Genomic DNA, 25,088 nt, shown 5'->3' with positions numbered 1-25,088 from the left:
TTCCAACAATATTAATTAAAGTAACATGATGAGATTCACATGATAATCCAAGTACTAGATACTCAAGACGTCCATAACCGGGGACACGGCTAACCATGATTAGTTTATACACTCTGTAGAGGTTTGCGCACTTTTCCCCACAAGACTTGATCTCCTCCGTTGGGATTCTCGCACTACATGGTGTTTGAGAAACGGATGACCGAGACATAGTCTTTCAGAAGGGCTAGCACCTTACGATTGGGTAGACCGTTACACCTACTTTCCCCTACATCTTCTAGTCTACCATTGTAAGAGTTCGCACGACTTAATCAACTATGCTAGAGCACATAGTAGCTTGTGGCTGCACACGGAAGTTTCTAGTATGAATAATCTCATGATCCCTTTGAGCCTGGGTGGCGGTCCATAAAGAAAAACAAGCAATTGCTGGAATACCCAGGTGCCTCAATCCACCCAGATGTGTGCTTAAGTTGCCACCTTAAATATACCATTAATATAACAATCTCACATCTGTCATGGATACACTCACCCAATCCACGTCTACTAGCATAGCATGGCATAATAAGCAAACATAGAGATAACTCCCAACGGTTTGATAATAAAACAAGTAATAGGCACTACCTCATCTACTTCCCAAACCCACAATTTAGTTACATCCTAATCATGCAATGTTTGAGGATTGATCTAATGCATTAAAAACTGGGTAGTAAGAGGTATGATCAAAGTGTTACTTTCCTTGATGATGATCCGTGAAACCTAGAGATTCAAAGTAGCAAGCGGCGCACTCCGGATACTCTATCACAATCAAACAAGCATACAATAAGTACTCAACTAATGCATGGGTAAAACTCAAATAAGAGAACTAACCAGAAAATTCAACTGAAGAACTCCGGTTTACAAAAAGAATCAAATCGAACAAAGCAACGAAAGTCAAATGGCGAAAGAAAGAAGCTTCATTTACTAATCTGGACCTAGGTCAAATTTTACAGAAGCAAAAACTTGTTTGATTTTGTTAAACGGAATGAGGGTTTCGAGACGAAACTCTAGGCGCTTGAATCGCCTGATTTCGATAAACGAGCGAAAAATTAAACTAAAACAAAAATCGGATCATAAATCGCGATCAGAAATAATCGCGGATAAATCCGAGAAAAAGAAAAACGACAAACAGATTAACGAACGGATGTTTGTTATCTGTAACTAAATGGTGAACGCGTTCGTTAGAACGAACGAAAGAGCGAACACTCGCTGGATTAAATAAACCGGTCTAAAAAAGAAAACTAGGGTTTTCTAAAAAAACGGATTGGTTTTTCTTAGAAAACCGAGGCGGCGGCGGCGGCTACCTTGGCACGGGCTCCGGGCGGCGTGGGGTGGCGCGGGGTGGCGGCGACGGATGCGGCGGTGGCGGCTCCTGGCGGCGGGCGGCGCAAGGCGGCGGCTGCGGGAGGCGGGGCGGGCTGCGCTGGCGGGGTGAGGTGAGGGCGGCGGCAGCAGCTCCTATTTAAAGGGGGGTGGCCATGGCTTGGGGGAGGGGGCGGCCTCGGGAGGCGGTGACGGTTGGGCCGGCTCGGCTGGGCCTTCGGCCCAGTCGGGCACGTGAGGTTTTTTTTAAAAACTATTCCGTCGAAACTAAGAAAAAAATTCTATAAAAATAAATAAAAATCTAAAATTGCCAAAACAAATTTTCACCATCTAAATAAAATATTTAGAATGAGATGAACATTTTCTTGGCCCTAAAATGCAGTTTTGAAAACATGCATTTTTTCCTAAATTCAAATAAACTAGCAAAAACTCCAAAATGAAAACTTATTTGATTTTTTTATTAAATCTTCAATATTCCTTTATTCTAGGAAATTCATTTTATTCCCTCTCTCATATTTTTATAATAGAAATAATTGAAGATAAAAATAAATATAATCAAATGATCCTATTTTTCAAAATTTGAGAAAACTCAAATATGAAAATAACGAACTCCCCAACTCTCTCCGAGGGTCCTTGAGTTGCGTAGAACTTCTAGGATCAAACCAAAGGGAAAAAAATATGATATGCAAAGATGATCTAATGTATAACATTCCAAATTGAAAATTTGGGATGTTACAAACCTACCCGCCTTAAGATGAATCGCGCCCTCGAGATTCGGGTTGGCTAGAAAATAGGTGAGGGTGGTCCTTCAGCGGATCTTCCTCTCGCTCCCAGGTGGCTTCATCCTCGGTGTGGTGGCTCCACTAAAATTTGCAAAACTTGATAACCTTGCTGCGGGTGACTCGGCTGGCATATTCGAGAATCTTAACTGGTTTCTCCTTATAGGTCAAATCATTATCCAACTGAATCGCGTCCAGCGGCACTGTATCTCTTAGCGGTATATCTGCCATTTCTGTGTGGCACTTCTTCAACTGGGAAATGTGGAACACATCGTGAACTCCTGACAATCCTTTGGGCAATTCCAACTTGTAGGCTACTTCTCCCATACGCTCCAAAACCTTGTATGGTCCTACAAAACGTGGCGCTAACTTTCCCTTAACTCCAAAGCGCTTAACTCCTCGAAGTGGAGATACTCGAAGATAAAATCGGTCCCCGACTCCGTAAACTGTCTCCTTGGGTTTAGAATCTGCGTAACTCTTCTACCTAGAATGGGCTACCTTGAGCCTATTGCGAATCAATTTCACCTTCTGTTCAGACTCCTTAATCAAATCCGGTCCAAACAACTGGCGGTCTCCAACTTCATCCCATGACAATGGGGTCCTGCACCTCCTTCTGTACAAGGCTTCGAAAGGGGCCATCTTCAGACTGGATTTGATAACTGTTGTTGTAAGAGAACTCTGCATATGGCAAATTATCGTCCCAACTAGATCCATAATCTAGCGCACAAGCTCTCAGCACATCCTCCAAAATCTGATTAACTCTCTCGGTTTGTCCATCTGTCTGCGGATGAAAAGTTGTACTAAACTCTAGCCTGGTACCCAAAGTTTCGTGCAACTGATTCCAGAGCTTTGAGGTAAACTAGGTTCCTCTACCTGATACAATGCTCCTCGGAACTCCATGCAGACATACGATCCTGGTCATGTATATCTTTGCCAACTTAACACTGTTGTAAGTAGTCTTTACTGGGATGAAATGAGCTACCTTTGTCAAACGATCGACTACAACCCAAATCGAGTCATAGCCTGAACACGTTCTGGGCAATCCTGTAATAAAATCCATGCCTAGCTTATCCCACTTCCATTCGGGTATTGGCAATGGCTGTAACAATCCTGCTAGCTTCTGATGCTCTGCCTTTACTCCATGACACACATCACAAACTGCTACATACTTCACGATATCCTTCTTCATTCCGGTCCACCAGAAAGTATCCTTCAAATCCAAATACTTCTTGGTATTTCCTGGATGAATCGAATATGGTGAGTCATGGGCCTCTTGTAGAATCAACTTCCTGATCTCTCGGTCATTGGGCACATAAACACGATCTTCCAACCATAAGGTATCGTGCTCATCCTCACGAAATCCTTTAGCTTTTCCTTTCCTCATTTTCTCTTTAATAGAAGCAATCTCCTTGTCAGTCCTCCGAGCTTCTCTGATCTTATCCATCGAAGTAGCCTGAATCTCCAATGCTGCTACATAGCCTCTCGGAACTATCTCCAAACATAGCTCACGAAGGTCCTCGGCTAACTCCTTTGGTAATTCTCCCGACATTAGTGTGTTGACATGGCTTTTACGGCTCAATGTGTCAGCTACTACGTTAGCCTTTTTGGGATGATAATGCAATCTCATATCATTATCCTTGATGAGCTCCAACCATCTCCCTTGCCTGAGATTCAACTCCTTCTCCGTGAAAATATACTTCAAGCTCTTGTGATCCGTGTACACTTCACAATGGTTTCCAATGAGAAAATGTCTCCAAGTCTTTAATGCATGCACTACGGCTGCTAACTCCAAATCACGCGTGGCATAATTCAACTCATGAGGCTTAAGCTGTCGTGAGGCATATGAAACAACTCTTCCCTCCTGCATAAGCACTGCTCCAAGTCCTCGACGCGAAGCATCGCAATACACCTCATAATCCTTGTTCTGATCTGGCAAAATCAACACTGGTGATGTAACCAAACGTTTCTTCAACTCTTGGAAACTGGCCTGACATTCCGCAGTCCATTTGAACTTGGTATCCTTCTTTAAGAACTCTGTCATAGGCTTCGCAACTTTTGAGAAATTCTCAATGAATCTCCGGTAGTATCGTGCAAGTCCCAGAAAACTCCGGATCTCTCCAACTATTGTTGGTGCTTCCCAATTTGTCACAGTGACAACCTTGGTGGGATCTACTACTATTCCTTCTCCGGATATAACGTGTCCAAGGAATCCAACTTCCTTCAACCAAAACTCACATTTGCGGAACTTGGCATATAACTGATGTTCTCTGAGCTTCTCAAGTACCGAACACAAATGTTCTTTATGTTCCTCTTCATTCTTCGAGTAAACTAGAATATCATCAATGAACACTACGACGAACTTATCCAAAAACTCCATGAATACCTTGTTCATCATGCTCATGAAATATGCAGGTGCGTTAGTCACACCAAATGACATAACAGTATACTCATACAGCCCAAACCTTGTGGTAAAAGTCGTCTTAGGTATATCATGTTCTCGAATCTTCAACTAATGGTATCCTGATCGCAGATCGATCTTGGAAAATACCTTAGCTCCATGCAATTGATCAAACAGATCATTGATCATCGGTAGTGGGTACTTGTTCTTGATTGTTACTTCATTCAATCCTCGATAATCAACAACCATCCGTAACGATCCATCCTTTTTCTCCACTAGAAGTACTGGCGATCCCCAAGGCGAAGAACTTGGGCGAATATATCCTTTATCCAGTAACTCTTTAATCTTCTTCTTAATCTCCTCCAAATCCTTTGTGGGCATCCTGTATGGTCTCTTAGATATTGGCCCTGTGACTGGCAAAATCTTAATCAAAAACTCGATGTCTCTATCCGGTGGCATGCCTGGCAACTCCTCTGGAAATACATCAGGGAAATCCTTTACCACTGGTACTTCCTCCTGCACAACTCTTGATAAGAAATTTACTTGAGTCCTCTTAGGCACATGTCAGGATACATACTTGATCCTTCTTCCTTCTGGGGTGGTAAGCAAAATTGACTTACTGGAATCGATGTTTCCTCCATACATCGACAGCCAATCCATACCCGGAATTACATCCAAACCTTGCGATTCCAAAATGATCAAATCCAAAGGAAACACATGCCTACCTATACTCAATGGCACTTGAAAACATCCTCGGTTGGCCATATACTCCGCTCCTGGAGTGCTTACTAGCATAGGTGTTCTAAGAACCTTGGTGGGCGGGTTATACTTATCTGCGAATCCCCTTGATATGTATGAATGCGATGCACCAGTATCAAAAAGAACAATTGCAGTAAAAGACTTAACCAAAAACTTACCGATTATTGCATCCGGCTGGTCTTCAACCTCCTCCACGTTTACGTGGTTCACCTGTCCCCTATTTAAAGGGTACGGCTTCTTCCCAGAGCTTCCATTGCCACTTCCATTGCCACTTCCATTCTGGGCTTCAGGACATTTATTGGCATAATGTCCGGTCTTCTGACACTTAAAGCAAGTGACTTGGCTCAGGTCTCTCTTAGCCTGGGTTGACGGGTTGGTATGGTTCTGGCCGTTGCTTCCTCCATTCCCATTACCAATCTTGGGGCCATTATGATTGTACGAGCTACCTGCTCCATGGGTATGCTGAAAATGTCCTCCTGGTTTAGGGGTAAAATGTGGCTTCTGCTGAGCTCCAGATTTGTACTTCCCTTGCCCATACTTCCTCTTGCGGTTCTCAATCTGTTGTTGCTTCCCTTCAATCATAAGAGCACGATCTACCAACTCCTGGTAGTTGTTGAAGCTTGCTACCATCAATTTCATGCTCAACTCATCATTCAGTCCTTCCAGAAACTTCTCCTTCTTAGGTGCATCCGTAGCAACGTCATCTGGGGCATAACGTGCTATCTTACTAAAGTCATCCACATACTGGCCAATTGTTTGTCCTCCTTGGCACAAGTTGTGAAACTCACGCTTCTTCATGGCCATAGCTCCTGCTGAAACATGGGCAGTACGGAAAGCCTGCTGAAACTGATCCCATGTCAACATGGCTATAGGGTAGGTGACAGTGTAATTCTCCCACCATGATGCTGCTGGTCCATCCAACTGATGTGCGGTAAAGCGCACCTTTTCAGCATCAGTACATCCTGTAGTGGTTAACTCCCTTCCAATCTTGCGGAGCCAATCATCTGCTACTATAGGCTCGGTGCTACTAGAGAACATCGGCGGATTCAGAATAAGAAAACGGGTTAAGTGATCCACAGGTGGTGGTGGTGGTGGTTGTGGGTTGTTGTTGTTGTTGTTCCCCTGGTTCTGATTCTGGACTAGCAACTACATCAACGTATTCTGCTGCTAGAACAACTGGGTGAGCTCCGGTGGAAATGCAAATCCATTGTCACGTCTCGGTGGCATCTGATGGGTTTATAAAAGATGAGATTTAAGAATAGAGAGGGGTCTAGAGAGAAAACACTGCCCATATGCACATGAGGCAAAAGCAAACAATTCACTTCATTCAATCAAACAAGGGCATACAATAGGTCTAACTATCGCAAAAGTGCTCGGATTACTCTATTTACATGGTGGAATACTACTACTGATGGGGTGGTCTACTAGAAATATTCTTCGGTTGCAGACTCCATGATATCTGCTCCAGCTTCATCAACAAAGTCATCATCGCTATCGTCTGGGTCTGAGTCGGTGTCGTCGATGATGATGTAGTCTTCCGGGCGAATCTCCTTGGGTACTTCGTCTTCTTCTACTGGTGTAGGGTCTCCCATGAATATTCCGATCTTCTTGATCAGGTCATCATTCTTCTCCACTAGTACGATGATTTCCTCCTCATAATCTTCACGTGTAGCCTTGAGTTCTTCCTCCAATTCCGTGATTCTTGTCCTCGCCTTCTTCAGATCTATCATGTCTTCACACATCTGGTTCTCTTGACGTCGAATGTGCTGGTTTAACTCCTGGATAAAAGATGCGATTGATCTATCCTTCTTGGTGCTGATCATCTCCCAGTGCTCATCTCCACGCCCACAAATATGGTAGATAGTATCCTTGAGATCATTGTGGTAAACTTTTCCAATACGTCCCATGGCGATGTGAGCTTCCATGCTCTTTCCTAGACTCCAGGTTGGTGCATCAAAGGAAAACTCTATGGGCTCAGTGACTGGCATGAATGTCCTTCTTGGAACTTGAACTTGAATCATCGAGGGCTCCTCTTTCGATAAAGTGGCGTTGTAGGTTCCGGTGTAGCTTGGTACTCCGATGTTCAGGTATCTAGTGACTTCCTTCAAGTGACGTCCAAAGGGTGTATCTTCATCAGGTTGTGTAAACTTGTTCCTTGCATCCGCCATCCTAAAATAGTGGAAAAGATGAGGAGTCAGAAATGAGAAGAGTGAGTAGTGATCAAGGGCTTTAGCTTAGTGGTCATGTCCTACAGTCAGAGTGTGCTCTGATACCATCTTGTAGCGACCAGACCTCAACCAGTCTGATCTCTGTGCATTAGTGTCATCCCTGGATCAGTAATGCTGACACGCACAGTACTTGAAGGATTTATAACATAGTAGCAATCACACACTTATTACATTGAATGTCTCAAAAGAGATCTTATTACAATAAATATGGCTTAAGGCCATCTAATAACGATAATAGCGGAAGGCTTGGAAGATAAGCGAGTCCATAAACTCTAACGGCATCACTGAGTAAAGAACCACGACCTAAAGGCACCTTACTCGTCGTCTAAAAAGTCTACAACATGAACATTGCAGCCCGAAAACGGGTCAACACGTGGAATATGCTGGCAATGTAACACATAGAGAGTAATGAAAGAATAAGGCGATACTACATGCATATATGGCTAGTGGAAAGCTCTATGGTTACAGTTTTTGCATAAAGCCAATTTTTCCCTACTGCAAAGGAATAAATTTTATTTAACTATCATGGTGGTTGTTAAACATTGAGAAGATAGACATCCTCTCAATCCCAATTAAGAATCATCTTTAAATTCCAACAATATTAATTAAAGTAACATGATGAGATTCACATGATAATCCAAGTACTAGATACTCAAGACGTCCATAACCGGGGACACGGCTAACCATGATTAGTTTATACACTCTGTAGAGGTTTGCGCACTTTTCCCCACCAGACTCGATCTCCTCCGTTGGGATTCTCGAACTACATGGTGTTTGAGAAAAGGATGACCGAGACATAGTCTTTCAGAAGCGCTAGCACCTTACAATCGGGTAGACCGTTACACCTACTTTCCCCTACATCTGCTAGTCTACCACTGTAAGAGTTCGCACGACTTAATCAACTATGCTAGAGCCCAGAGTAGCTTGTGGCTGCACACGGAAGATTCTAGTATGAATAATCTCATTATCCCTTTGAGCCTGGGTAGCGGTCCATAAAGAAAAACAGGCAATCACTGGAATACCCAGGTGCCTCAATCCACCCAAATGTGTGTTTAAGTTGCCAGCTTAAATAAACCATTAATATAACAATCTCACATCTGTCATGGATACACTCACCCAATCCACGTCTACTAGCATAGCATGGCATAATAAGCAAACATAGAGATGACTCCCAAGGGTTTGATCATAAAACAGGTAATAGGTACTACCTCATCTACTTCCCAAACCCACAATTTAGTTAGATCCTAATCATGCAATGTTTGAGGATTGATCTAGTGCAATAAAAACTGGGTAGTAAGAGGTATGATCAAAGTGTTACTTGCCTTGCTGATGATCCGTGAAACCTAGAGATTCGAAGTAGCAAGCGGCACACTCCGAGTACTCTATCGCAATCAAACAAGCATACAATAAGTACTCAACTAATGCACGGTGTCGTGGTTTTGTCACGGCAGATGTCCTAGAGAAAGGACTTAGTCGTGGAGCCATCGCAACGGGTTAGCTTGAAGGGGTTAAAGCGGACACAGGGACGCAAGAGAGTTTATACTAGTTTGGCCCCTTCGATGAAGGTCCTACGTCTAGTTGTGATGGAATTGATGGGGTTTCGATGACTAGGGAGCAAACAAGCTTCGCCTAAGTCTCGAGTTGTTGTCTGTTGTCCTTGAACCGACGCCGGGCCGTCCCCTTATATACACGGGTGATGCCCGTCGGTTCACAGAGTCCCAATACCGGCTCATAGATGTGTCCGGTTTGGTCTCTACTTATTCCTAACTTATAATACAAGTTAAATACCGACGCCGGTTTACGGCTACAGGCCTTGAACCGACCATGGGCCTTGAGCCCTCATCTGCCTTCTTGGGCTTTAACATACTTGACTACTGACGAAGTTAACCCGGCCCAGATAGGTCGGTTTACGCCTAGTAGTGATATCCCCAACACACGGGTAAAACTCAAATAAAAGAACTAACCAGAAAGTTCAACTTAAGAACTCAGGTTTACAAAATGAATCAAATCGAACAAAGCAACGAAAGTCAAACGGCGAAAGAAAGAAGCTTCGTTTACTAATCTGGACCTAGGTCAAATTTAACAGAAGCAAAAACTTGTTTGAGTTGGTTAAACGGAAAGAGGGTTTCGAGACGAAACTCTAGGCGCTTGAATCGCCTGATTCCGATTAACCAGCGTAAAGTTAAACTAAAACGAAAATTGGATCAGAAATCGCGATTAGAAATAATCATGGATAAATCCGAGAAAAAGAAAAATGACGAACAGATTAATGAACGGACGTTCGTTATTTGTAACTAAATGGTGAACACGTTCGTTAGAACGAACGAAAGAGCGAACGCTCGCTGGATTAAATAAACCAGAAAAAAATAAACCGGTCTAAAAAAATAAAACAAGGGTTTTCTTAAAAAACGGATTGGTTTTTCTCAGAAAACCGGGGCGGTGGCGGCTACCTCGGCTCGGGCTCCGACGAGGTTCCGGCGGTGCTCCGGGCGGCGTGGGGTGGCGCGGGGTGGCAGCGACGGCTGCGGCGGAGGCGGCTCCTGGCGGCGTGGCGGCGGCTGTGGCGGCTGCGGGGGGCGGGGTGGGCTGCGGTGGCGGGGTGAGGAGAGGGCAGCGGTGGCGGCTTCTATTTAAAGGGGGCCGGCCATGGCTTGGGGGAGGGGACGGCCTATGGAGGCGGTGGCGGCTGGGCCTTCGGCCCAGTCGAGCGCGCGGGTTTTTTTAAACTATTCCGCCGAAACTAAGAAAAAAAATTCTAGAAAAATAAATAAAAATCTAAAATTGCCAAAACAAATTTTCACCGTCTAAATAAAATATTTAGAACGAGATGAACATTTTCTTGGCCCTAAAATGCAGTTTTGAAAACATGTAATTTTTCCTAAATTCAAATAAACTAGCAAAAACTCCAAAATAAAAACTTGTTTGATTTTTTTATTAAATCTTCAATATTCCTTTATTCTGGGAAAGTCATTTTATTCCCTCTCTCATATTTTTATAATAGAAATAATTGAAGATAAAAGTAAATATAATCAAATGATCCTATTTTTCAAAATTTGAGAAAACTCAAATATGAAAATAACGAAGTCCCCAACTCTCTCCGAGGGTCTTTGAGTTGCGTAGAACTTCTAGGATCAAACCAAAGGCAAAGAAAATATGATATGCAAAGATGATCTAATGTATAACATTCCAAATTGAAAATTTGGGATGTTACAAATCGTTTACAATGATGGAAAGATCATGCCAAATCTTGACTTGGAGGGCACACCACCACTCCAAATATCTCCTATCCGGCCACGGATCCGTGCTGTCGCTTGGCTCCATAGTAGCCCATTAGTCCGACCCACATGTAATGGGCCGATGGCCCGAGGGCCCCTTAATCCAAGACTCCCTTGGTAGCCCCTGAACTAGCCTCCAATGCTGGGGATTGCCATCTCGCATCATCAAATCTTCAGCGTGCGAGGTGAGTTATTCAAACTTTATCGTACCATTCAGAGCAGTGTTCTCTTGCCGAATACCATCCGGAACCCGGATTAGCGTCAAAGGCTCGTCACCCAGCGTGCCCCGTGTTAATTCCGCACTTGAGCCTGACTGGCTTTAACAATCTGGAGTCTGAAGACATCATTAGATCATGGTGGGACCGTCAGAGTTAATGCTTACCTTGGAGCATGGGTCAACTTTGATTGTCGTGCACCTTTTTAGAAGGCGAACGTCCCAATGCGAAAATTTTCGCAGACCCGTCTTCTCAGCTTTAGGACAAAATTCTTATTTATATATCTAAGGCACGGGGGACAGCTGACCTCGCCAGAGAAATGCTTACCTTTTCACAAAAACCAATGCCAGAGAAATTTTAGGCACCATGGCCGACATTCCAGGTTCATCTTCACGCCCTCACAGCCCTCCCCCTGGTGATTGGATGAGCTTCTCAGTCTAAGGCCTTCGGCTGAGCAATCTGCAGACGCAAGGCTATCTTCCCACAGTGGATCTCGTTTCCGTCTGTGCCGGATTATACTCTATCGACGGCCAAGCACTCGTCGAGAGCTCCCCTACTCCAAACAAGGAAGAGAGCGTATGTTTCATGGCCTCCTTCTACGAGGCCTAGACTTTACCATTCCCCCTTTCTTGCGGGGGTCATTAGAGTTCTACGGGATCCAACTCAACAACCTCATCCCAGGATCCATATTGCATATTTCTGGCTTCGTGGCACTTTGCGAGATATTCTTGAGTTGCGAGGCCCATTTTGATCTATGGAGAAAATATTTATGTCTCCTACCTCATACCCGGAGAAGGTCCATATTTGAAGTAGGCGGAGCCGAGGTGTGGCAGATAACCGGGACAGGGTATCCCACTAGAACCCCACGAAAAGATCCCAAGGAATGGACCTCGGAGTGGTTTTATATTGAAGACGTTCCCCTCTCTGAACCAATCCGGAGGGGGCTGCCCGAATACTCAAGCGCCCCGATAAAGAAGCGGTTCAACTGGTGACCCAAGGGCCCTTCCCAACCGGACAGCACAGAGGTGCACCTTTTGGCCTCCAAAATCTAGCCGCTGCCCCATAGTAAACTGACCATGATCGAAGTGATGGTCGTCGCCATAGCCGGATGCGTACATCCCCTTTAGAAGAGAGGGCATCCTTTATGGTGGAACAACAGGACCAGTGACGCAACCCGCTAAAGCAACAACGGTTGGACAATCGGGCGACTATGGCCAAAATATTAGCCGACCTCTTCAAAGGAGGGTTGCTCCGGGTACAACCCGGCAGACTAGGTAAGCTTCAGTCCTTTGTCCTTAGTTCGGAGGCTACGGTTGAGCTCTTATCGGATGTACCTTTCTCTTAAACTGGGTTGGAGGCATCAGGTCAAGTCCGTCCATTGCCCCTGCCCTCAACCGTAGGATCATTCTCGTGATGATGACCCGAGGTATCATGACGATCCAGAGACGTCGATCGATTTTGAAGACGGGGTCTTCTACTAGGAAAGCCTTCACAGCACCAAGGTTTCCTTGACGGCTGACCATCCAGGGGCTCTTCCGTCCTCCCCTGTAAGTGAAAGGAAGACCTCTTCCCGAACAAGGCGCTCAACTCGCACAATCCCAAATGCGCTAACTTTTACTCCCAATGGTCGCCGTACTGCGCGGAATGTGTCGTCCTTGGCCCACAACGGGGTTCCAAACGGAAGGCCACCATTAGAACGGGGGGCAACCACACCCTCGGCTCAAAGGTGCTATGTTCGGAGTCGTCGAGTGAGTTATTCAGACCATTTTTTGACATTTGCTTGGTTTTGCAAAAGAAAGACATCACCGCGTCAATCCGAAGAAACCCCGGGTGTACCAAAGCACAATTCCAATCCCAGGTCTTCAGCAGGTAGGGGCCATGCGGGACATATAGCGCCAAGCATACCTCCAAAGGATCCAAACGATGTCTCGATTACCAATTCCGAAGTCGACAATGTGATGAATCACCGCCGCTGGAGGGAATCCTACATCACGCTGCCTTCACCAACCCAGAATTCAATGCATTTAATTCGGTGGACGCTGCTACTTCTAGAGCTTGCGTTGGTTTTCCCTTGAAGACGAAAGTGTGATGCAACAAAATAGAGATAAGTACTTCCCTTAGTTAAGAACCAAGGTATCAATCCGGTAGGAGAAATGCGCAAGTCCCCGATAGATGCACCAACACAAATAATCAAACACTTGAACCCAACGTGATAAAGGGGTTGTCACCCTTCATGGTCACTTCCAAAGGAGACATCTGATAGAGACAGATAAAACTAAACAAAAGATAAAATATTTTTGGGTTTATTTTGTTTATAGATCTGAAAATAAAAGATTGCAAAATAGTAGATCAGAAACATATATGATGGAAAATACACTCTCATGAAGGCAAATAATATGGTGGGTGAACAAATTACTGTCGGGGAATTGATAGAAAAGCACAAAGTTATGACGATATCCAAGGCAATGATTATGTAATATAGGCATCATGTTCGTGTCAAGTAGACCGACTCTTTCCTGCATCTACTAGTATTACTCCACACATCGACCGCTATCCAGCATGCATCTGGAGTATTAAGTTCATAAAGAATGGAGTAACGCCTTAAGTAAGATGACATGATGTAGAGGAATAAACTCAAGCAATATGATGAAAACCCCATCTTCTTATCCTCGATGGCAACAATTCAATATGTGTCTTGGTACCCCTACTTTGTCACTGGGTGAAATCACGCAAGATTGAACCCAAAGCTAAGCGCCTCTCTCAATGCAAGAAAAACCAATCTAGTTAGCCAAACCAAACTGATAATTCAAAGAGAAATACAAAGATGTCAAATCATGCATATAAGAATTCAGAGAAGCTTCAGATAATATTCATAGATAAGCTGGTCATAAATCCACAATTCATCGGATCTCGACAAACACATCGCAAAACAAGATTACATCGGAAGAATCTCCAAGAACATCAAGGAGAACATGGTATTGAGAATCAAAGAGAGAGAGAAGAAGCCATCTAGCTACTAGCTATGGACCCATAGGTCTGTGGTAAACTACTCACGCTTCATTGCAAGGGAAATAGGGTTGATGTAGATGCCCTCTGTGCACTGCTGTAGGATGCTGCTAATGCAACACTACGATTAGAGACCCTTCGACGAAACTGTGTGCGATGCAATAATCGCAAACTGCGGTGTAAAAAACTGTTAAAAAGGTGCAAAATGTTGGCGATGACAGATGCATTAAACACGGTTCAGATTTTAGTTGCGTGTGTGAAGTAGGGCATACGGTTGATCTAGACGAACTGTTTGAGATTAGACAGAACAAAAGAAACGGGCAACCATATCAATGTGTGTGCGATATAGAACATACAGTTTGCTACGATGAACTGTTTGCTATTAGGGAAAGCAACAGAAATGGATAGCCGGATCAAGGTGTGTGTGATATACGACATACGGTTCAGTCGAATGAACTATTTTTTATTAGGGAAGAGAAGATAAATGGTTCAACTTAACAAGATGTGTGTGATACGCAGGAAAAAGGCCCGGAGGTTAATTCGAGAACAAGTACACAGAGGTTAATTTGACATACATGACTTATAAGTTTCACAGAAATCATATCACTTTTTTGGAAAATATTTAATTGCCTTGAATGTATATAGTGCTCCATCCTATTAGTTGAATTGACCTCGAGGTCCATGTTTTGGAAACATGTCGTAAAGTAATGGGATAGACCTTCATTCAAGGCAATCAACATGTGTTCAAAAAACAAAAATTATCAATAAGTAACGAGATAGACCTTCTTCAAGCCAATCAACATGTGCACAAAAAACAAAAAATGTCAAAAATTACAAAACAAGGACCTCAAAGTTAATTCAACTAATATGATGGTGCACTATATACATTCAATGTAATAAAATGTTTACAGTGACCCATCACATCAGTTAATTTAACATCGAGGCCACTTCCCATCTGGTCACCCATCTGATGACTACTCAAGCCTCAGCACAATTAACTTGGGAGTTCTGTTAGATGAGCTATCGGTAGGGAAGCTGGTCCTTGCTATTTTAGGATCCCTCTGTGCATCCTTTATTGGGCACCCGGATGACCGGCTGTTGCCGCCCAATGGTCAATGCCATGTCCCCCGCGAATGTGCCCGGCATGACCGATGGTGTACTCGAGGTTGAAGCTGACCACTTGTACTTGTTCTTGGCAAGGAACTACTCCATAGTTTGGATGGAACTCTCCACTGAGACCGGATCGTTCGTATACAACACCGAGAGGGCCTTCCCCCTCACATGGGTGTCCACTATGTGATGCATGGTGGACTGCCCGCCATTGTCATCGTCGGCCGCTGGGAGCGCCATTGGAGCCACGGGGATCGCCATTGGAACCGCTGGATGTCCTCTTTGTATGTGTTGTCGTGAGTGTGCTTATTGTGTCGTGCGCCGGCCCCAAACACTGGTAGCACAACTTATAAATTGACGGATCGGGTACTAGTTACAGTGATGCATATAATTAAGCAAAGGGATCGCACATGTCTGTATTGACTGGAACGAGAATGCAATAGCACGATAAGAATTAAGGCCACGATGATGCAATTGCATTGGTGGTTAATGTGGCAAGAAGAAAGATGCATCCATCAATGTCTGACCTCCTCCTCCTCAACTCAGTGTGCCGGGCCACCGACCGGCGGCTAAGGAGCGGCGGCTTTTGTGGCGATTTCAAGGTGCTTCTCAGCAAAGGCATTCAAGGCTTCTAGCCGGTTGAAGAAGGCCAATTGCGTAGCATCCTCACTGGCCTTGTAGATACCTATGTACACGATTTTCTCGTACACCTGGATGTGTAGGTCAACAAATTCTTGTAGGGTGAGGCACCTCGTGGAGAGCGCGACCTCCATGTGGACATTCTTTGTGGCACCGGCAGGCAGTCGTAGGGCCACCAGTGCTTGAAAGAGGTTCCAACCATGGAGGCCGATTAGGGTGGCAGGCAATGAGGAGCCCGGGCGTGCGGGCTGGGGGAGTATGGCGATCTCGTCCGCAAGCTTCTTGACGATGGTGAACTTGTTGGTGGTGGCAACGATCATCAGGTCCAACTGAGAGTCGTAGCTGGCGTCGACGGCGGCCATCCACCAGCCGGTCGCCAACTCCGTCTGGAGACGATCCTCAGTGCCATGCCGCAGGCCGGCGTCGTGGACCATCTAGCACAGCCGCTGGCCGCTCATGCGCAACGCTGCCATGGGTTTAGAGTGAGCACTTTTGCGCTTAGTGTAGGTGCTTAGGCAAATGCTTGGGTGCGTACGATGTGGTAGATGCACTAGAATGGAGGGGCGCCTTTATATGAGTGCAAACTGTGTTGCATTCACATCATGCTGCCTCTTTTCCTAGCCCCACTCCCATTACTTCCCTCATGGATTCACGATGCTAATTGAAGGAGGATGCATCATTGGCCGTTCAACATTTTCGGAACCGCTACTGTCTCCCTCGTCTGCATTAAAGTTGTAGCGGGAACTGCGCTGCTTGTTGTCAAATTGAATAGTACTGCGCTGCCCGCTGCACGCCCGGCTGAGCATGCCTCCTCGCCTCCATCTATGCTTAATTACTGGATTTTAGTTGCAAAAATTAGATACTGCTAGTGATTTTTAGCTTCGTATTTTGACAAATCACAGTGTTACAAGGTTGACAAATGGCAATATTACTAGACCAACAAATGTCAATCTTTCCAGTTTGACAAATGGCAACATACCCAATATGACATCTGCAAATCTTACCAAATTGTTTGTAAGTGGTTGCACACGGGTCATCCAAAAGAACCGTTTACGTTGAAGAGAAGCACAAATACTGCTCTCACTTTGCATATGCGTGTTCTATCTAAAACGTTTGCGATCAACATCCATTAAAACCTATAGCCATTAAAACCAAGACACATGGCGTCACGTGAATGGTTAATAGAACGCACACGCTTTGAATTATACAAATGTTTGAGATATTAAAGTGGCAGCTATTTTTTCAAAATGCCTTCGTTGGTTATTCAAGTGCGCCTTCTCTCAAAATGGACACGAAAAATACCACAACATGTCGTGTGCCATTCCATGATAGCATGCCAAGTTTCATGAATTTCAGATGAGTTTTGGATTTACTAGAATTTAAAAACAAAGTATCTCAACATTTTGCCGGCAATCAACGGTGCCCTGGTGTTTGAAATTCATTCTCATTTCTTGCATGGAACCTAAGCATGCACCTAAGGACAAAGGCTTGATTTTTCAACCAATTTATATGCAATGGAACATGTACATGTAGTTCAAATTTGAATTATGCACATAAATGCATCGAAAACTCAATTAATGCATAAAAATGTCCAAACATACCCTGAAAAATCCCAAATATTCACACAACACTCCTGTTGTTCTATGTTGACATGAGAAATTTTTTGAAAGCAATAAGAGGCAATGGATATCATTTTGTCCCCAAAGGTGGGACGTTGCCTATCGAAACCATGATGCTTGTTGTGAGAAACTCTGGTTTGTGAGAAGCATATACCCTAACCTGCCCCAAATGGGACAAAAATTTACCACGGCATGTTCATGGTGCTCCATGATAGCATGCCAAGTTTCATGAATTTCAGATGTGTTTTGGATTTACTAGAATTTAAAAACCAGGTATCTCAATGTTTGCGGCCGAGTGACGGTGGCAGGGTGTTTGACATTCATTCCCGTTTCTTGCATGGGACCTAAGGATGCAACCAAGGACACAAATTTGAATTTTCAACCAATTTATATGCATTAGAGCATGTTCATGTAGTTCAAATTTGAATTATGCACATAAAAGCATTAAAAACTCAATTAATGCATAAAAATGTCCAAACGAACACCGGAAAATCTCAAAAATTGACACAACACTCCTATTGCTCTATGTTAACACGAGAAATTTTTTGAAAGCAATAAGAGGCAATGGATATTGTTTTGTCGCCAAAGGTGGGACGTTCCCTACCGAGACCATCAGGCTTGTTGTGAGAAGCATTTCCTCAAACCTGCCCCAAATGGGACAAAACATTTACCACATTATGTTGATGCCGCTCCATGATAGCATGCCAAGTTTCATGAATTTCAGACAAGTTTTGGGTTTACTAGAATTTAAAAACCAGGTATCTTAATGTTTGTGGCCGAGTGACGGTGGCAGGGTGTTTGACATTCATACCCATTTCTTGCATGGGTCCTAATCATGCAACCAAGGACACACATTTGAATTTTAAACCAATTTACATGCATTAGAGCATGTGCCTGTAGTTCACGTTTGAATTATGCACATGAATGCATAGAAAACTCAGTTAATGTATAAAAATGTCCAAGATAACCCCGAAAATCCCAAAAATTGACACAACACTCCTGTTGTTCTATGTTGACACTAGGAAAAGATTGAAATCGAGAAGAGGCAATGGATATCGTTTCATCCAGAAAGGTGAAACGTTCCCTACCGAAACCATCAGGCTTGTTGTGAGAAGCTCTGGTTTGTGAGAAGCTTATACCCAAACCTGCCCCAAATCGTACAAAAAAATTACCAAGGCATGTCGATGCCGCTCAATGATAGCATGCCAAGTTTCATGAATTCAAACGAGCTTTGGATTTACTAGAATTTAAAAACCAGGTATCTCAATGTTTGCGGCCGAGTGAGGGTGGTAGGGTGTTTCACATTCATTCCTATTTCTTGCATGGGACCTAAGCATGCAACCAAGGACAGAGATTTGAATTTTCAACTAATTTATATGCATTAGAGCATGTGCATGTAGTTCAAATTTGAATTATGCACATGATGCATAGAAAATTCAGTTAATGTATAAAAAATGTCCAAGTGAAGCCCAAAAAGTCCCAAAAATTGACACAACACTCCTGTTGTTCCACGTTGACACTAGGAAAAAATGTGGAATCAAGAAGAGGCAACTGATATCGTTTTGTCCAGAAAGGTGAAACATTCCCTACCAAAACCATCACACTTGTTGTGAGAAGCTCTGGTTTATGAGAAGCTTATACCCAAACCTGCCCCAAATGGGACAAAAAATTTACCACGACATGTTGATGTCGCTCCATGATAGCATGCCAAGTTTCATGAATTTTGGACGACTTTTGTATTTACTAGAATTATAAAAGCAAGTATGTCGACGTTTGCCGAAGAGCCACGGTGCCGTGGTGTTCGAAATTCATCCCCATTTCTTGCACGGGTCATAAACATAAACCCATGGACACATATATGATTTTGCAACCCATGTTGGTGCACCGGAGCATGTGCATGTAGTTTAATTTTGAATTGTGCACCTGAAATGGCTAGAAAACCAATTTAATGTATAAAATGTCCAAACAAACCCTGAATAATTCCAATTCTTTTACGACACACATATAGTTGCATGTTCACTTCAGATAAAAGGTTTAGCAAATCAAACACCGTCCATTAGCGTTGTGACCCCATTACGTAATTCAAATCAAGAAGAAAAATCAAGTAGATCCCACACAGTTTATTATAACCAACCATGTGAGATGCAGCACAAAATATCTTGGAGCACTGTCGGAGTATACTACGCATACGGCTTACGCAAGAAGGTGCGATGGCTACAGTCCATAGCCCGCTCTAAATAAGGGACCGTGTCTGATGACATTTTGCGTGCCAATTTTTTCAGTGAAGCGATTCCAAATTTTCGGCTTCTGCAGAAATATCTACCTCCCCGCCCCCTTCCCCTTACCAAAAGCCACATTTCCCCTATTTCCTCCCTCATTTCCAAGTTGAAACCTTCACTCCTTGATTGCAGCGCCGCCTCCTTGTCGACGACCCTCCTTCACGCTGCTCGGCCTCGTCTATCCAGCCAGGTAATCCACAACCGACCCCCATCCTCCTCCTCCTTACACATCCCACATGCCCCGACCTCCGGCATGAGTGCGCCACCTTCCACCCAAATCACCGACCCCTCCACCAAATAAGTGTCGCCCTAAGCCATGGTGCACGTAGTATAGCCAGGATCTCAAGGAGCATTTGGCAGCGGAGAAGCAAATCATGGCCGCTCGCGTGGATGAGGTCGCGATGGCTGACATTCATGCTGACCCCAGATCTTGGAAGAGCACCTCGCCGCCGAGGCCACCGTCGACGCCTCACGTGCCGGCACCGCGATGTGTTTGGCTACTTTAAGCGACATCATGTGGCGTTTTCTCGAGGCCACCATCGGTGCCTTCGACAAAGACTATGAGGTGTTTTCTCAGCGTGCACGTGCTTACCTCATCTCAAGAGCCAGCAGGTTGATGCTCGGAGCGGCTTAGGCAACTCACCACTACGACTAGAGCACCCACGATGCGGAGGCCTCGCCGTCTTGCGTGTCTAGGGAGCCAATCATCATCGATATCTCTGACAATGGGGAGTAGCTTGTCTTATTAGCTCACTATAGGGACCCATGTTTAGTTTGCTAGCTACTGCCTTTCCTTAACAAATTCTAGTGAATTGTGCTATCTACTTTTACCATTCAATCTTCTGCTCCAGTGTATATGTTCTATATGTCGTGCAATGCGGTGTTCAGTTATCTGTTTGGTTCAATTCTGCCAATGTGATGTTCAATTCTTCAGGGTGCAATTTTCAAAGTTGTCAAGCATGCTAGGTTTTGTTAACTGTCTGATCTTCTATTAGGAGTATGTTATATTGTGCAATGTGGTGCTCAGTTAACGTTTGGTTCACTTGTTGTGATGTTTAGTTAATTGTTTGTTTTAGTTCTGCAATGCGATGTTCAATTGTTATGGCTGCATTATTTTATTGTCTACCATGTGAGAAATAAATCAAATTTGGCTGTACTAAATACATGAGAAACAAATACAATTGCTATATTTCCAGGTTGTTAAGCATGCTTGGTTTGGTTAACTATCTGATCTTCTATTAGGAGTATGTTATATTGTGCAATATGGTGCTCGGTTAACGTTTGGTTCATTTGTTGTGGTGTTTAGTTAACTTCTTGGTTCAATTATGCAATGCGATGTTCAACTGTTGTGGCTGCATTCTGTTATTATATACCATGTGAGAAATAAATCGAATTTGGTTGTACTAAATACATGGGAAAAAATACAATTGTTATATTTCCATGTTGTTAAGCATGCTTGGTTTGGTTAACTGTCTTATCTTCTATTAGGAGTATGTTATATTGTGGAATGTGGTGCTCAGTTAACGTTTGGTTCATTTGTTGTGGTGTTTAGTTAACTGCTTGATTCAATTCTGCAATGCGATGTTCAACTGTTGTGGCTGAATTCTATTATTGTATACCATGTGAGGAATAAATATAATTTGGCTGCACTTAATACATGAGAAACATATACAAGTGCTATGTTTCCTAGTTCTTAATCATGCTTGGTTTGGATAAATGGGTTTCCCATTGGCTTGAATTAATCTGATAAATCTGCAATGTGCTTATTTTTCATCAACATATTTTACTGATAGCATGCGAACCCTTACTTAACTTGATGACTAACAACCTTATATGTGTTGCAGGGAAACAATGGGAAGCACTGAGGTTTACAAGATGGTACTAACTATTATACCTTGCCTTTTTTTATTCCTTTGCCCCAATTCCACTATAGAGAAGCTATTTATGCACATCCTTGTTTTCAGGCCTTTCCAAAGTAGTTCACTGATGATTACCTCTCAAACCACCTCTATGGTCAGGAGGCGAGGAAAGTTTTCACCCATGGTTCAATATTGAAGTCTTCCTGAAGAGGATGAAGGATGGACGGTCAATCATCCACGGGCACTGGCCTAAAGATGCAAAGACCTTCAACATGAATGAAGGCTCAATGTTCGCCTTCCGCTTCAGCAGTTTTCTAGATGAGATGCATCTATCTATGTATCGTCTATGATGCTAATTTCGAAAGGTTCTAGATGTTGCATGTGAAACTTGGTGCTACTGCGGTTGTGTAATGGGGTAGCTGAGTGCTGAAGCTATATCATGTTGTACTCGGATGTATTTCAATTATGAAATCTTGCTTCCTTAATATGGAAATGAAATATATTATGTTCTTAATATGAATGTCAATTAGATTAATAAATGGATTATTAATAATAGGGAAAGTAGCCTGCTAATTGGCCAACTAGCCTACTAATTGGGTTTTCCTATTGCAAACAGTTATTGAGAAAACACCATGGGCGATGTCCTCAGGCAGTGCACATAGTTTCTAGGAACAAACCGTGTTTGATCAATGAAGAATCACGCACGATATTCTCTTGAAAATTATATTTTTTAGCACTACTATACTTATAACCGTATTTGGTCGGTCGTCGACCGCACACGACCTCATTTGGCCGAGCGTGTGTGCCAGGAGGGCATATCCCCGATGGTTTCTGGGTCGTGTGGGAAGGACCCTCCTATCGCAGTCACTCACTAGGTGACGGTTCCGAACGCCATCGCAGAAAGGGGTTAAAATTTTTTTGTATAGCACCGCGCTTTGCCAGTGGTGACCGATTCCCCCTACGTCAGGATGCCGGAAAAGGCCCCAAGATGGGATCTCACAGGAATTGAATGTTGTGGCAGTGGAAACGTGTTTTTTGGATGCTTCTGGTGGTTCTAGAATATATGTGAATATATAGGAGGAAGATCTAGGTCAGGGGGTCACTAAGGGGCCCACAAGGTAGGGGCGCACCCTCCACCCTTGCTGCCACCTCGTGGATCTTATGACTTGAACTCCAAGTCCCTTGGATGTCTTCTGGTCCAAGAAAAGTGATCGTGAAGTTTTATTCCGTTTCGACTCCGTTTAGTATTCCTTTCTGCAAAGCTCAAAAACAAGGAAAAAATAGAACCTGGCACTGGCTCTAGGTTAATAGGTTAGTCCCAAAATAATATAAAATAGCATGCTAATGCATATAAAACATCCAAAACAGATGATATAATAGCATGGAACAATGAAAAATTATGGATACGTTGGAGACGTATCAAGTATCCCCAAGATTAATTCCTGCTCATCCTCGACTAGGCAAATGATAAAAACAGAATTTTTGATGTGGAATGCTACCTAACATATTTATCCATGTAATTTTCTTTATTGTGGCATGAATGTTCAGATCCGTAAGATTCAAAACAAAAGATTAATATTGACATAAAAAAAGTAATATTTCAAGCATACTAATAAAGTATTCATGTCTTCTCAAAATAACATGGCCAAAGAAAGCTATCCCTACGAAATCATATAGTCTGGCTACATCTTCATCACACATAGTACTTAAATCATGCACAACCCCTATGACAAGTCAAGCAATGGTTTCATACATTTGATGTTCTCAAACCTTTTCAACTTTCACGCAATACATGAGCGTGAGCCATGGACATAGCACTAGAGCTATGGAGATGCCCATCAATAGATATCAATGTGAGTGAGTAGGGATTGCCATGCAACGGATGCACTAGAGCTATAAGTTTATGAAAGTTCAAAAGAAAACTAAGTGGGTGTGCAACCAACTTGCTTGCTCACGAAGACCTAGGGCAATTTGAGGAAGCCCATCATAGGAATATACAAGCCAAGTTCTATAATGAAAAATTCCCACTAGTATATGGAAGTGACAACATAGGAGACTCTCTATCATGAAGATCATGGTGCTACTTTGAAGAACAAGTGTGGAAAAAGGATAGTAGCATTGCCCCTTCTCTCGTTTCTCTCATTTTTATTTATTGGTGGGATTCTTGGCCTCTTTTATTTTTTGTAATGTCCGGAGACTCATCCCAACTTGTGAGGGAGTCATAGCTTCCATCATCCTTTCCTCACATGGGACAATGCTCTAATAATGACGATCATCACACTTTTATTTACTTACAACTCAAGAATTACAACTCGATACTTAGAACAAAATATGACTCTATATGAATGCCAACTGCGGTATACCGGGATGTGCAATGACTCAAGAGTGACATGTATGAAAATTATGAATAGAGGCTTTGACACAAATACTATGTCAACTACATCATCATGCAAAGCAATATGACAATGATGGAACGTGTCATAATAGGCAGGTATGGTGGCTGTTTTGAGGAAGGTAAAAGGTGGGTGTATGGTACCAGCGAAAGTTGCGTGGTACTAGAGAGGCTAGCAACGGTGGAAGGGTGAGATGTGTATAATCCATGGACTCAACAATAGTCATAAAGAATTCACATACTTATTGCAAAAATCTATTAGTCATTGAAACAAAGTACTACGTGCATGCTCCTAGGGGGATAGATTGGTAGGAAAAGACCATCGCTCATCCCCGACCGCCACTCATAAGGAAGACAATCAATAAATAAATCATGCTCCGACTTCATCACATAACGGTTCACCATACGTGCATGCTACAGGAATCACAAACTTTAACAGAAGTATTTCTACAATCCACAATTACTCACTAGCATGACTCTAATATCACCATCTTTATATCTCAAAACAATCATAAGGAATCAAACTTCTCGTAGTATTCAATGCACTTTATATGAAAGTTTTTATTATATCCCTCTTGGATGCCTATCATATTAGGACTAAATTCATAACCAAAGCAAATTACCACGCTGTTTAGAGAGACTCTCAAAATAATATAAGCGAAGCATGAGAGTACAATAATTTCTACAAAATAAAGCCACCGTCGTGCTCGAAAAAGATATAAGTGAAGCACTAGAGCAAAATTTCCTAGCTCAAAAGATATAACTGAAGCTCATAGAGTATTCTAATAAATCACGATTCATGCGTGTCCCTCTCAAAAGGTGTGTACAGCAATGATGATTGTGGCAAACTAAAAATCAAAGACTCATATCATACAATACGCTCCAATAAAAACACATATCATGTGGTGAATAAAAATATAGCCTCAAGTAAATTTACTGATAGACGATGACCAAAGAGGGGATGCCATCCGGCGCATCCCCAAGCTTAGGCTCTTGGTTGTCCTTGAATATTACCTTGGTGTGCCTTGGGAATCCCCAAGATTTGGCTCTTGCCATTCCTTATTCCATAGTCCATCAAATCTTTACCCAAAACTTGAAAACTTCACAACACAAAACTCAACAGAAAATCTCATGAGATCTGTTAGTATAAGAAAAAAATTACCACTTTTGGTAC

This window comes from Triticum urartu, chromosome 3A (genome assembly GCF_056163025.1).
Source record: "Triticum urartu cultivar PI428250 chromosome 3A, HENAU_Tu73, whole genome shotgun sequence".
NCBI classification, from domain to species: domain Eukaryota; kingdom Viridiplantae; phylum Streptophyta; class Magnoliopsida; order Poales; family Poaceae; genus Triticum; species Triticum urartu.
This window is presented reverse-complemented; position numbering follows the sequence as displayed.